The sequence below is a fragment of the Cupressus sempervirens genome, chromosome 7, assembly GCF_028749045.1.
Source record: "Cupressus sempervirens isolate cs-2001-9-10 chromosome 7, ASM2874904v1, whole genome shotgun sequence".
Classification (NCBI taxonomy): Eukaryota; Viridiplantae; Streptophyta; class Pinopsida; order Cupressales; family Cupressaceae; genus Cupressus; species Cupressus sempervirens.
Window position 1 is genome coordinate 490285648 of NC_143124.1, and position 15251 is coordinate 490300898.

Genomic DNA, 15251 nt, shown 5'->3' on the forward strand with positions numbered 1-15251 from the left:
AATTTACATTATTCTATGATACATTCTGATCTTGGGGCGTGTAATATTTTATTTCTTACAAGATACAATTATCATTTCCTAAAAACTATTTCAATATATTTGATTTGGTTTTGTCATTTAACAATCTTCTATAATATCTATAATTTACTTCATATATGATATCTTTTCTAGAAAACTATGTTGTTTGGAATTGTATATCCTATGGTGCATCTTGCTTTCTCTCCATGGTTTTGCATTATTCTATGATACATCATGTTTGACATGGGCTATTTTATTTTTTACAAGGCTCGATCATGGTCACTTATTACAATTCCTCTTTATACCTTACAAGATTTTTTTTATCACTTTATAATCTAGCATGGTCTTCTCATTTTTCCTACTACTCAGTTGAACTTTCTTTCCCCTATACTTAATGGGAAATATTGTTTATAGATTGTTTATCTCTTTGTGTCAAGATAAATTTTTTGTAGTAAAATGGCATTTTTTTGTCATATGAAAATCTTTTCCTATAAGGAATTGTTGTCTTTATCTCGACTCTCTTTTATATACAAGAGGTGTAACTCTTTGATTATCACCTCTTCTTTTTTTTGCAAAACTATGTTCATCATAAATATTTTCCCTTTTCTTGTGTTATAATTTTTTTAACCCTTTATCCAAGGATCTCTAGTCCACCTAGAAATGGGGGGCTAATAAGTGCATTTTTTCCCTCCTCCCTCTCTTTTTTTTCTTTATGTTGTTGTCTTTGTTCAAGTACTTCTCTTGAAAATATATTTCTTCCTAACAAGATCTCTTGCTTTCAAGGGTCTCTTCTCATTATTGGCATATCCTTTCATAACTATGTATTTTATTTTCTTACAACATACACTCTTTTCTAAGTTTATGGCATACATTATTGGTTTAAAGGAATCTCCTTGTTTTAGATTAAGGTAAAAATAGGTTTTGAAGGGACCCGAAACCCCTAACAACAATAAAAAAGATGTTCAAACATAGCATAATGAGGAAACAAAATCTTGAGACCAAAAAATAGACACAAAATAAGGTTTTATAGGGACTTGAAACCACAAAATATAACTAGAAAATGTGACCAGGTTTTACAAGGACCTAGAACCTACAAGTTTTACAAAGCTTTCAAAATGAAAACTAAAACCATAAACAGAAAAAACTAGACCACTACTGTAGCTCCTTGATCATCTTTGCAGCCTCGTTCCCCACTTTAGCTATATTAAGATTGGTATCAATAGGGGAAAAGCCAATACCGATAGTAACCTAAGTAGTCTTCTTCCACAAGCTCAATTTGGTCCTTTTACTTGGTCCTCTAGGAGACATAATATCCTCATTGGTCTTCTTCCCTAAACTTGCCATAGCCACACACAAGCTATAAGTCACTTGTTCCATATTATTGCCACTTTCCTTAATCATATTCCAGAGACCTTGTTCATATTCTTTCAAATTTTTAGGTATATTCCCGCTTGGGTTTCTAGCAACACAAGTTTGGCCCGATCATTCTCTTGATCCTTCTACACTTTATCCAATTTTTTTCTTTAATTACATTATCTCATTGTAAGTCTAGGAATCTCCATGGAGAGAGGAGTTGGCTTTAATCTTCGTAGTATAAGGAGAGTGAAATCCCCATACTCAGATCATCCACCTCCTTCTCCCTAGAGATCTTTGTGCCATTCTCTTCTTCCTTTCCTAAATCTTTCTCCCTTCCCATTTCCTTTTCCACATTTTCCCCTCCAAATCTCTAGGTTTCTCTACCCTGGTTTTCTTCATTACTAGTGTTATCCAACCCTTCATTTTTATCCAAACTTTCCTCCACATCATTCTTCCTAGTCTCATCTTTACTACTAGGATAACCCTCCAAATTAGAGCTAATATCCCCCAACTCTGTGTCTTCCTCTGTGTCCACATTTTTATCTTCATATTTATTAGAAGAATCAATGATATCCTCAACATTTTTTTGGGGGTATCCTTAATCACTAATTTCTTCTTCATGCTCCATCCTTCATCCCCTTTGCTCTTTCTAGAATGGGATTCACTCGCCAACCCCCTTTTCTTCTTTGAAATAGGAGAAACAATAATTGCCTTTATCTTGCAATAATTCTCAATTAAGAGAATGAGGCCTTCATGAAGGATAGGGAAAATTTCTTTCTTCCTATGGGCTTGGAGGCTTTGTAATAATAAAAACTTCAGGTAGAAAGGAAAAGAAATCTTATCTTTCTATTGGGAATGGTTCAGAAAAACAAAATGGAACTTGTGGACTCCTTTGGATCTTCCATCTAAAATAAAATATGCACAAAAACAAGATAAAACATCCCTCCATATTACCTTTATCTGGTTCAGCTCATAAAAGTCCCCATCCTTCTCCAACTTTTTCTCTTCCTCCTCAGTTTTTGGAAAATGTTTGAAGGCAGCATTAGAAATGCTCATTTCCTCCTTGTAGTTCAGACCATTCTTTGGGAGACTAGTCACTTTAGAAATGAATTCCTCTATGAGATGAACCATTACACCATGCAAAGTTACCCTATCCTTGAACCAAATCTTAAAGAAAGCATTTGTAACATGCTATTTGAAAGCATGCAATCACTCTAGGTAAGGAGTCACATTTCCTTTCTCAAGAATTTGCTAGACAGAGGCTTTATCCTTCCAATTTTTGCAATCTTTTGGCTCTTGTTTCCTTGGCTCTCCCCTCATTTTCAAACAATGTGTGTCTCTAAGAATGAACAGAGTAGCTAATCCCAAAAAAAGAGATAAAATGAAGCAAGCCAAAATACTTGCAAAATTTAACAAGGATTTCATTAATCTTCCTACGTGCCATACCCATATAATAATAGCAATGAATCACATCCTAGGGATTGTAACACACCTCTCCATAGACCCTCTTTCAATTATCATTAAATTATTGATCTAGGAGGATCTTTCCCTCTGTCACATATGTACCATCATATTTAATGAGTGATTTTAAATCCACATTTTTTCTAAGGTCATTGTGCCACCTCAGCATACTACCTCCTTGCACAACTCTACTGGCAAGCCAATCAACAATGGAATTACCTTCTCGATAAGAATGGGAAATGGTGACTTTTTCAAAATTAGCTATTAGAGCTTTAATTTCCATTATACTATCTACTATAGTCCATGTACTTGGGGTTTTGTCATTGAGCATATTTATAATGTTTACAAAATCACCTTCCATCCAAAGGTACCTGCTTCTAGTTTCCACAACTAGTCTCATGGTGTAAAGGGCAGTAGTGGCTTCAGCTCTGTGGCTAGTTGATATACTAATAGGAATTGCTATAGCATCAATAGTGTTACTTTTATGATCCCTTATAATTCCTCCACACTCTACTTTTCTAGGGTTGCCCTTAATAGCCCCATCAAAATTCCCCTTAATCCATCCTCTCAGAGGAGCCTTCCATTTTACACTTGATCTTTGGTCCTCCACCTTCTTTTTAGGTTCTACATTATGCATAGGATTATCAATCAAGAAACCAGTAGGAACATTTTTTTGAGATTTGAAATTTTCATTTATTGCTTTGATGATGTTTTGACCTAGAACCCATTCAGGCATTTCTTTCTCTCTGAAACTTTTGTTATTTCTTTCTTTCTAGATTCCCCACCACAAGTGAGGAAGGGTGATTTTCCATAGATATTCCATATTACTATCCTTAGTCGGGCAAATCTAGCTCTAAAAACAATGCTCAATTTTATTATGATAAACCCAAACAATATTCTAGAAGATGAAGATCTAGCTCCACACATTTTGGCTATAATTGTAGTTTAATAACAAGTGATTCCTATTGTCCAAGTCTTTCTTGCATAGACAACAATGGTTGACCACATTTATCCCTCTTTTTTGCAAGTTGTCTTGTGTCATAATTTTATTCTGCAATAGAATCCAATAAAAAATATTGATTTTGGGTGTTAGACCTTTTATCTAGTGTTTAGACCACAATGGACCAAGTCCTTTTTCTTTAGATCTAAATATAGAAGAGACTTTGACACTCCCATTTGCATCATTCCTCCATAACATTATGTCCTCCTTATAGGGATACAAATAGTAAGAATTCAACATAATCTGGATGTTATTGAAGTCCTAGCTAATGTTAGTAAGTCTGACCCAACTATTATTAACCCAGTAATTTTCCACATTAATATCATAAAAATGCTTGTATTGTTCAATGTAGGTCCTATCCTCAAAATCTTCTATCAATGGATGGTCCATAATCTAGGAATCTTCCCAGAACTAGATCTTCTACCCATTTCCAACTTTCCATCAACACCCTTCACTTAAAATGTTCTTAGCACCTTGCACACCCCCCATATAGTAGAAGGGGAAATCACATTGGGATATGAGAAGAAATAAAAAAGAGAAGGGGAATTATACAAATATTTATGTTTCTATATAAAGCTCCACTCCTTATCATCATGGTACACTCTCCATCCTTGCTTAGTAAGAAGAGCCTTGTTCATACTTTGGATAGTCCTTATACCTAGGCCTCCATCTCTGATAGTCCTTATACTTTGGATTTTTTCAAGGGAATCAACATATTTAGTGGGAATTTTGAAGAGGATCAAAGCATAAGTAGGTATACTTTGAAGGCAAGCTTTTAGAAGAGTGACTTTACCAACTTGGATCAACAGGTTTCCCTTCCATCCAGCAAGTTTCTTAGAAAATTTTTTGATAATATATTCTGAGAAGGAATCAGGGGCGTTAAGCCCCAAACCAAGGCCTAGCTAAGTACAAGGAAAGGATCCAATAGAACATCCTAGGATTTTAGCAATTTTGGTTTGTCTAGACATTGGGGTATTCATAAAGAAATCTTATTCTAGTTAATTAGTTGTCCTGAGGCCGAGGAGTAGAGGCTTAGAGCTTTTATTAGATTTCTAGCTTCCCTAACATCAGCTTTACCCATAAAAATAGTGTCATTAACAAATTGACCATGGAAGTAGATAAGAGGCTAAGAAGAGGGTTATAAGCCTTTAATATCACCATCCACAACCAATTTCCCAATATACCAACCCAAGCAATAAGCCATTATGGTGAAAAGAATAGGAGATGAAGGGTCTCCCCATCTTAGACCTTTGGAGGGATTAAAGAAAGTTAAAGAGCACCCATTAACCAAAACAACAATCAAAGAGGTAGAGATGAGTTGAAGAACAATCCTCATAGTATTATAATTAAAACCAAAAGCCAATAACACATTTTCAAGGAAGGTCCACTCCACTTTATCATAGGCTTTAGCAATATCAATTTTCATAATGAAGCCTTGATTGTTAGAACAAAATAAATAATGGATATTCTCATGCATAGCTATGATAGAGTTCAGAGTTTTTCTACCTAGAATGAAGCCATTCTATTGTTTAGCAATAATATCTAGAAGCACCAATAGTAGCCTATAAGTGAGGAACTTAGAGATGATCTTATAAAAGGAATTGCATAAGCTTATAGGCTTGAATTGATCTGGAGAATCAACACCCACCTTTTTTGGAATTAGGCAAAGAAAGGTAGAATTAATCTCTTTCAACATTCTTTTAGCCCCAAAGAATTCTTTAACAACACAACAAACATCTTTCCCAACTAGATTCCACTCAATCTGAAAAAAGAATATGGGAAATCCATCTAATCTAGGAGATTTATCCCCACCTAAGGAGCAAACAGCCTGATAAATTTCGTTATCATTAAGAATGGATCCTAGCATCTTGTTTTGATCTCTGGTAACCATAGGGGGAATGACACTAAGGATTTCCTCTTGGTTAATTAAGAAGATCAATATTAGGATCAATAGTCATAAGGGAAGCAAAGAAAGAAACTGGTTCTTTCAAAATATCCTTTTCCTTAGTAATTTTCACACCACCTATCATTAGGTTAGAGATGCAAGTTTTAGCCCTATGCTTCATTGTAGAAAGGTGAAAGAACCTAGTGTTTCTATCCCCTTCCTTTAGCCAGAAAAGTCTTGAGCTTTTCTTCCAATAGATTTCCTCAGTGACAAAATCATGATACTCAGCCAGTTTACCATTTTCTTCTCTAACCAGATCAGGAGTATACCCTTCCTTCTGTATCTTATCCTAGATAATTTTCAACTCTTCCTTAATTTTAGGTTTGATCTAAAAAATGTTCCCAAAATATATTTTATTCCATATCTTAGCCTCCTTTTAAACATTTCTAAGTTTAGTAGCCACTTTATAAAGAGCAGTTCCTTAAACTTCAATGTTCCACCATTCTGCTAAATTACTTTCAAAATGTGGGTACTGCATCCAAATTTTTTCAAATTTGAATAGATAGTTTTTCTTAGAATATGCCTTAACAGCAATAAAAATCAAAGGAAAATGGTTTGAACCAATTTTTTGAGAAGCTTCTAGTTTACAAACAAAATCATTGGTCCAATTCAGAGAAATCGAGGCCCTATCCAAATGAGTTTGAATACATTCATTACTAATCCTTTTATTAGTCCAAGTGAACTCTATACCATGGAGTTCCATATCCATAAGCCCTTCATCATTAATAAATTCCATTAAATCCAACCTCCCATCAAGTTGGCTAATATTTCCTCCTTTTTTCTCTTGATCATAAAGGGGAATATTAAAATCACCCATAAAGATCCATCTACCATTTTGTTCTTTGCTCTTAATATTATATAGAGTTTTCCAAACTTTTTTCCTAGAATTCTTAGTATTAGAGGAATACATGTTGGCTAAGAACCACTTAAAGTTTTGCATAAGTTAGTCATTTTAACCACCATGAAGTGCTCACTTTCATTTATAACAAGACTAGAGAACATGAATTTTTCCAAAGTATTAGAGTTCCTCTTGAAGCCCCTTCCGAACTACTTGCCTTTAAACAATATTCCTTAAAAGAATTGATCTTATTAGCTCTTTCCTTTCCCATCTTTGTTTCTTGAATTAGAAAGATATCTAGTCTTTGCTCCCTATAAAAGTTACAAACAATTTCCAATTTATGATAAGTATTCATCCCCCTAATATTCCAAGTAATGATTTTCATGGTTTTTTTTTAGGGTAAAATCTAGAATGGTTACCTGTCATCCATTAGCAATATTCTATAAGCTTTCAATTTCTCTTATTTTCCTTGAATATTTTCTTCCTAGTTTTTCTGGTGTCCCCACATTTGGTTTAGAATTAATCTATTGCTCCACCTTAGAGTTCTGCTCCATTTTAATGCTTCAGGTCTCAATTCTCTTAGGAATTGAAGAGCTTTTCTTCTCAGTCTTTTTATTCTAACACTGTTTTTATTTTAGGTCCAACTTTTCTAGGATTTTCTAGTTTGGTTCTAACTCATTCCAAATAGGAATTAAGTCATTACACAAAGGTGTTCCAAGAGACTGGGATTTGATAATCTAATTCTCAGCAATGTGGACTACCCCATTTTGCTGAATCTCGGAAGAGTGATCTTCCCCATTTTGCACTTTCTCCAGCAACAAATAAGGGTCTTCTCCATTTTGCATTTCCTCCACAATCAAATGTCTATTTATCACTTCCATAATTTCTCCTTCCTCTATTTCCTCCTGTTCAACAAAATCCTCCCATTTAAAAGCTTTCTTTTGGTATATAACAATTTGTTTCATCAAATTAGGAAAGTGGGTTTCTTGCCTAGATAAAACAAGACCATCATCCTGCTTTTCAAAATTCAAAGAATTATTTTGTTCATTCTCAAAACTAGTGCTAGGATTTAGATTATTTCTTTTTTCATTTTGACAATTAGTTTTTGGTCTCCATACTTTCTTTTGAGCCTTTTCCTCCTTCTTCTTTTCCTCTTTAACAACCTTAGTTGGATTTTTGATTTTTGTTGGACAATTTTAAACCTAATGACCTTGTTTTCTACAAGAAAAAAAAGTATTTGGAAGATCCTCATAAGTTACTTCTTGAGTCCTTTTCCCTAGTTTTGAAAATAATTCTACCTTATCAGGGAGGTTGTTCAGGTTAGCAACTTTCACATATAATCTAGCACTATTTAGTTTTGATTTCATAGCCTTAGTGTGATCAATAGCAATAAGTTCCCCAAAAGATCCTACTATTCCTTTGAAAATGTCTTCATGCTAATATTGTAAAGGAAGGCCTAGCAATCTCACCTAGATTAGAGTAGTTAAGAAGAAAGCATTAGATAAATCCATATTTGGCTCCCATTTCTTAACTGTGAGGGTGCTTTTGCCAAACATCCATGGTCCTCCACATAGAACCATATTCATATCCTCCTTACAGTTGAAAATAGAAGACATGAATTTTTTCTCCATAGGGGCTATATCAACTTGATCGCAGATCACCCACTTCCATTTCAACATATTTTTCAAGGTATTAATATCTAGTCTAGCCCCCAAGAATCTTCCAACTAGAGTATATTCCATAGAAGTAATAGAAAAATCAACAATTTGATTGGGAATGTAGATTTGAAACTCACATTTTTCCCACTAGGATTGGAAATGTAGAGTATATTAGCAGGATTTTGATGTTATTGGAGGGAAAGAAGATTTTCCTCTAGGTTTCCTTCCAAATAATGAGACCCACACCCTTTGATCTTCTGATTCATTTTTTCTAGGCTTTTTCTTTACTATCTCAAGAAAACTCCTCATTCAAAATATTATCTTGACCAGGAGCCTGACAAACCATGTGAGGTCCAAGTGAAAGACCTGAAAGGGAATTTCAAACCCCATAAGTCCCCAAATTGTCCACCTCTGCATGCTTTTCTTGGGAATTTGCAAAGCATTTTCTTGTCCCACCTAGATCCATTCCCCCTACAAGATTCTCCCCTTCTAGATTCCCACCCATCCATGTGCCAACCAACTCAAAAATGTTGAGCTGCATATTGTTTATTGATGTTAGTTGGAAGTAGTTATTCTTGATTCTCTTCCTTACGATGTGTATATATATAGTCATTGTGAATATATACTAGAATACTAGGGGGAGGGGGGTGATGAATCAGTAACTACCATTTCTAACTTAAGCCACACTAAATCACACTAGTCAAATTTATAAACACTTTAAGACATTTCAATCTCTTAACAATTCAATCAATGAGATAAGTAAAATGAACTTTAAACAACATGGACCTAGAAGAAAATCAAAAATTCAAAGTAGACACCTAGATATGTCTTATGGAGACCCAATTTGGGTGAAAACCATGATGTGAGATGATATTCACAAATTGTACTCTTTTGGTACACCCCATAAGGAGCTTTCTTACTTAACAGTTACAAAAGCACTATTAAATGATACCTTGTTAAGGGATTCATCTATAGACTTGCCAAATTAATTACCTTGGAAGGAGTAATCTAGTTAGATAATTTTGAATATTCTTTAGAATGCCACCTGGTTAGAGGATTTTACAATATGGTCTTATTAGGATCCACCCAAACAAGAGATCTTGTTGTTACAATTATTAGAGAGTAACAAATAGAAAATGATCTAAGATTCACACTAGCTTTGCATGATCATATCCAATTATTCTTTATAACTCAGAAATATATCCAAAATTATATTCTATCTTGATCACACTTGATTCTAATACATGCTCTATCATCACAATCTTCACCAAATTTTCAATACAATTTTCCTCTTCTTTGTTTTACCCTTAAGTAGAAATCCATTCCACCACCTTTAAAAAAAAAAATCTAATGATACTATTGTAGTTTTACAACACACACCCCATTTTGGAAGTAAAAAATGGAGACCCCTTCTCTTCTCTTTAGCTATAGGGATATAATCCTCAGAACATGGTATCTTCTAGGGTACCTTTGGGAGTGATAGTACCCTAACCTAAGTCTAGAAGTTAGGATAAGAAGATGTCATCAAAATCTGGTGGCTTGAAAAGAAGTTTTAATTCATTTAAGCCAAAGTGCACACCTTGTGCACTTGCATACATTCACAACTTCTATAGTCCCTTTCACTAAGGTGGCATAGAGGTGTACACATTCACATTTGCACACCTTATGTAGGTTTCATGACTCTCTATTATGCATTGACTTCTCCCCCATGCCTTTAAATTCTTGAGACCTCCTTGAGTCTACTCATTATTTCCATTGAGGTCCTGAGTGCAGACATGTGCACCTCCAAAAATTTGTAGCCTCTAATTGTCCACATCTCCATGTGCAAGATAAAACACTATTTATGCATGTACACACACTATGTGCCTACAAAGATGTGCATGTGTGAAATCTTCACACCCCGCCAAATGAGGACCTCATATATAGAGCCATTTTTTGTGCCAAAATCCAAGTGCATAATTAAAAACCTTGAGCACGTGTAGGAGTGTTACTATGAAACCTCTATGTGACCTTATCTTAAGACTCTCCCCCTATCTTGACTATGTATATTGTACACCTTGCACACATGTGTAGGCATGCAATGTGTGTAAGTGCATATTTTACCTTATTCTTAATTTTTTACCCAGTCATTTTATTTTCTCACTTTCTTCTCAAGTCATGAAGCATCTTTTTACCTTCTAGGAAACCAATTTTACTAATGTTTTTCATTTTGTGAAGGTTACCATGACCTCCTCAGCATCAGTGATAGCCAAGATTTTACCAGAGATTATCACTTTCCATTTCCAAGGGGTACCAAAGAAGTCACACTTCATAGACTTGCACTAGATTAGGGATACAAAATTGGGGCATATTGATTGGGATGATTTCATAGTACTCTAAAAAAAAACCCCATAAGAGATCACAGATGATCTCTATATTGATTTAGAGAAAACTAGTTAATGTAGCATCACATCTAGTATCGATACAATCTTTAGAGTTGATCATGACTATGGCACATCATTAAATTCCCAATGAGACTATTGTGAAGAGTGTTATTAGGGAGATTGTCTTGCACATTAGGCCAAACAACATAGAGAAAGTTTTCCATCTACCCATAATCAATGAATTCCCAGAGATTACATATAAGAGTATTGAAAAATGGTATAGAGAAGATCCAAGACTAAGGAAATGGTAAAAGAAAAATACTTGATTGTCGAAACTGCGCATAACAAACTAGAGAAAGTTGACATGACTTGGGGATACATAATTAAAGATATTGATTATTGCATAATTATCTTACAAAAAGTAACATGAGTTCTTGCAAAAAGCCATCTGGAGATATGGATAGCTTATTTTATAGAGAAGATGAGAACTAGGGTCCATCTAGTCAAATGGGGCACCATCATTAGCAACTCTTTGGATGAGCAACTAACTTTAGTCTAGAATGACCCTTGGTTATACATGACTTCATATGTAGTATACTTGATAGAAATAAGGGCCACAACATATCCATGGCTCATAAGGAGAGGAAGTATACAGGATGCCAATGCTTGGCCACACATTGTGTACCATTGATAGAAGCCCAAAATATAGAATGGTGAATAATACTTTCATATTCACAATAATCCAATTCATCAAAGGGGATTATTAAAAAGATTATTAGTGTAGATAATAACAAACGAAACACAAATAAGTGGATACTACATCCAATATCACACCTTCATCTACATCCAAGTAGCTAGAACCCTCCTCCATCCTAAAAAGTTACTATTGTTATGCAGAGCCTAATCATACTCATAAGTAAATTTTTCCCCACTTGATTCGGCATGATTTTTCTCCAGATTTCACTATGGGGGTTTGGGGGCAACACCCCCATGTTATAGAGGTCAAGGGGAAAAACACCTTGTGGAGTCTTAGGGATAGCAATAAAAATCTTGTATAAAATAGCTTAGGGTTAGGGATTTCATAATGTATGATGCACTTTTTGTTAAAGTGTAGCTTCAATAAAAGTGAAGTACACATTATATTAAGTATATGAAACTTTGTCCCTTACATACACACATTGATGTATATTGTGGATTGATATTGGGTGATTTTAATATGTAACTATTTTCTTAACTAATTAGAATCATGGCATTGTAGGGCCATGACTCTACATGGCCCTTGGGCCATGTAAGAGTCATGTCCCTACAAGGACATGAGTCTCTTTGGTGACATACTAATGGTTGAAAAATCATTGGAGACTAAGACATCAATTACAAAGGAAATTCTCTAGTATTATTGATGTATTGTAATGTCTCACCTAAAGATCCTTGGAACAAGAATTCAATACAAGCCAAGATATTTTTTCAAAAACAAGTATGAATATACATGACAACATCATACAGGAGTCACAATGATCACAATGGAAGACTTAACCACAATCCTGAAAACCAATGAATCCCTAAATGCCTTCTACCAAACTAACACCTCAAATAGAAAATGAAATCTAAAGATGACAACAAAAATTAAAATCTTTGGTTTGTCGAAGCATGGAAATATAAGCTATCCCAAAGGGTACTCAAATCACCAAAAAGTGTTCTCCAAAAAATAGTAGAGATACCCCTATTTTTTATGCGAGAGAATTCCAACCAATAGTTTTGCATGAGGAAGTACCCTTCCATGGGAGAAAGTGCAACAAGCCACATGAAGAAACACCAAGACTTGCGGTGAAGAGAGTATAATGTTGCATAGGAGAGAATACAATCTTGCATGAGAATTTGCAATACCAACTAAGGTAACCATAATACCAAAAGATAGGAAAGATAATTTCCTCCATACCAGGGAGTATTAGATCCACAAATTGAGGCATAGACACTTGAACACAATATCTACAAGATAGAAACTACAACTAACCATCTAAAACATAGCAGTAAAGGAAAAGTACTAAAAACAACATTGTAATGAACAAACATAACGAAACTCATGTGTGGTTCATCCCAACCATAATAGAATCATGAGACATTGAAGGTACTAGTCATCACTCATGTGTAAAATCCCAAACTACCAACTAGATAGTTAGAGGTGTCTTATGAGGGCTTCACTAATAAAGCATAATAACATCATAAGAACAAGGAAATCTAACATGCTAACAAGTAAAGCAATATATCCCAACTAATCAAAACACATCATCTAAACATATGCTAAACATCATAATACAAGAATGTGTCAAATAAACTAACAACATCTAACCATAATATCCAAACATTCCAATGAAAGCATAAATTACAAGGAAACATACTCTAGATAAAATAAAATACCAAGTGAACATCAAATGTCAGTGACACTGGAACTATAGACCATCTTGGTACACTGCTCCCTAGGAGTGGTATAGGTAGCTATGCCTCCCAACCATGTCAAACTCATAGGTTCATTTTCACTATGCTGATGGAGATAATGATCCAACCATAAACACAAAAAAAGAAAATGTCCATGGCTAATAGTCATTCCATATAGTAATGATGACTGAAACCAAGATCATGAGACAATGTAAGTACTATAGGTAATAGTCAGACACTCAATAGATAACTATGTAGGTGCTGAAAACATGGAGAGTTGCTTGGCATTAGATAGCCCAAGCTAGTATTCGTAGCTCACAGTTTCCAATAGAAGGAGCAAAATTTGGAACCTTTTATTATCTTAGTTTTATTACCACCCAGTATTTAATTTAGTTATCACTTCATTAAAACTTCTACATGCCAACCCTTAGGAATTAGTCACTAGGCTATGAAATTAGAAGCCCCCTCCATGATGCTACCCTACCCTACCCATGCTCATCCAATGTTGAGTTTCCATAGGTAGGCATATTCCCAACCCAACCCTAAATGATCAAAACTCCACCGAAGTACAAATGGGAGATCTGGCCTCATAAATCATTCAAAAAATGTATATGCACATACTTGTGTGTGGTGCACCACTATCACAAAGATCATAACACAAGGAGTAGATGAGAACACAAGAAAAATATAACTCTGTATTAAATAATAGCTTGGGAGGATAGATGCAACATGCATCCCAATGCAACATAAAAGTGCAACAATGGTTTGACTGACATCCTACAGATAATCCAAGTCCACTAGCAAACATCATGCCAAGAAAACTTGAGAAAAATGGGCAGCACACAAATTGATGTAAAATCCCCAAAACTTGAAATGTTCAAAAATAAAACCCATTTGATCTTAGAGCATAAAAGGCATGGAAGTCCAATAAAATTCAAGTTTGGAAACTATATGCAAAAATGACCAGCATAATGGTGCAAAACCCCAAACCCTCATCTCAAAAACTAGTAAAATGTTCATACCCAAAAAATAGGGTAGAACCAGCAAATAGAAATAGAGGGGAACACTAGTTCCTAGCCTCCTAACCAACAACTACTAAAAATGAAAGAAGAAATAGATCTTAAAAAAAAATGGGAGAGCTCTACTTGACAACCAAAATAGGTAAAATGGAAAACAACTAGATAAAATAAATATCCTGTAGAAAGTACCAAAAGTCATGGCAAAGCAAGGTCTCCCTGAGCTGGATCCAATGATACCGATCTTGCAAAGGTCCCTCACTCACATCTCTCACAACAAATAGAAACTTAATATTTTAGAAGAGAATTTTGGAAAAAAGCTCTCAAATTTCTAATTTTCAAAAATGAGAAGTGAGGAATTAATTTCTTCTTTGGATACTTATTTACTTTTTGAGTGAATAATTAATTAGGGAAAATAACTAGGAAGACTAGTTAAATCTTGAATCAGCCCAAAAAAAAATAGTTATTCTAAGTAATTGGAATTCATCTATGGAAAAGATGCTAGAAATTATAATCAATAAAAGTTAAAGCCCAAAAACCCAAAACATAGTAATTTCCTTAACAACTTTCATGACAATGTGAACCTCTAAATGCAAATACACATTCACAAGTCTAATCACATAATGCAAATGATTTTGGTTTTATCAATCATCAGAAGGTTTTATTTAACAATTAATTAAGATATATTGACCATTCAGGGCTGACATTGGTAAAATGAACAATTGAATCACTAACTTCATGTACCACTGCCAGGGATATAAATCCTACACACTAAAACACGTGATCAAGTGCAATTGCATATAATAACATAGCCAAAGAAATAAATACCTAATTTAATCATTTATTCTATTATATTGAAATAATCTATTTACATCATCCACATTCACTCAAAGCATAACAAAACAAGAATAAAGTAAATAACCATCACATTAAATTCAACACATAAACATGCTTAGAGATATATCCAAATATTGGATAACCATGTATCATCATAAAAAACATTGCCATCTCAAAATGACATGATCATGCAAATATGATCAACTAAACAACATAGTATTCTAGCATCTATGATACTAAAATCAAAATATTACATCCAACCCTCAGGTCATCTCAAATGTAAAATAACATGAGTACTAGTATCTCTTAGATCAAAATAAACAAAG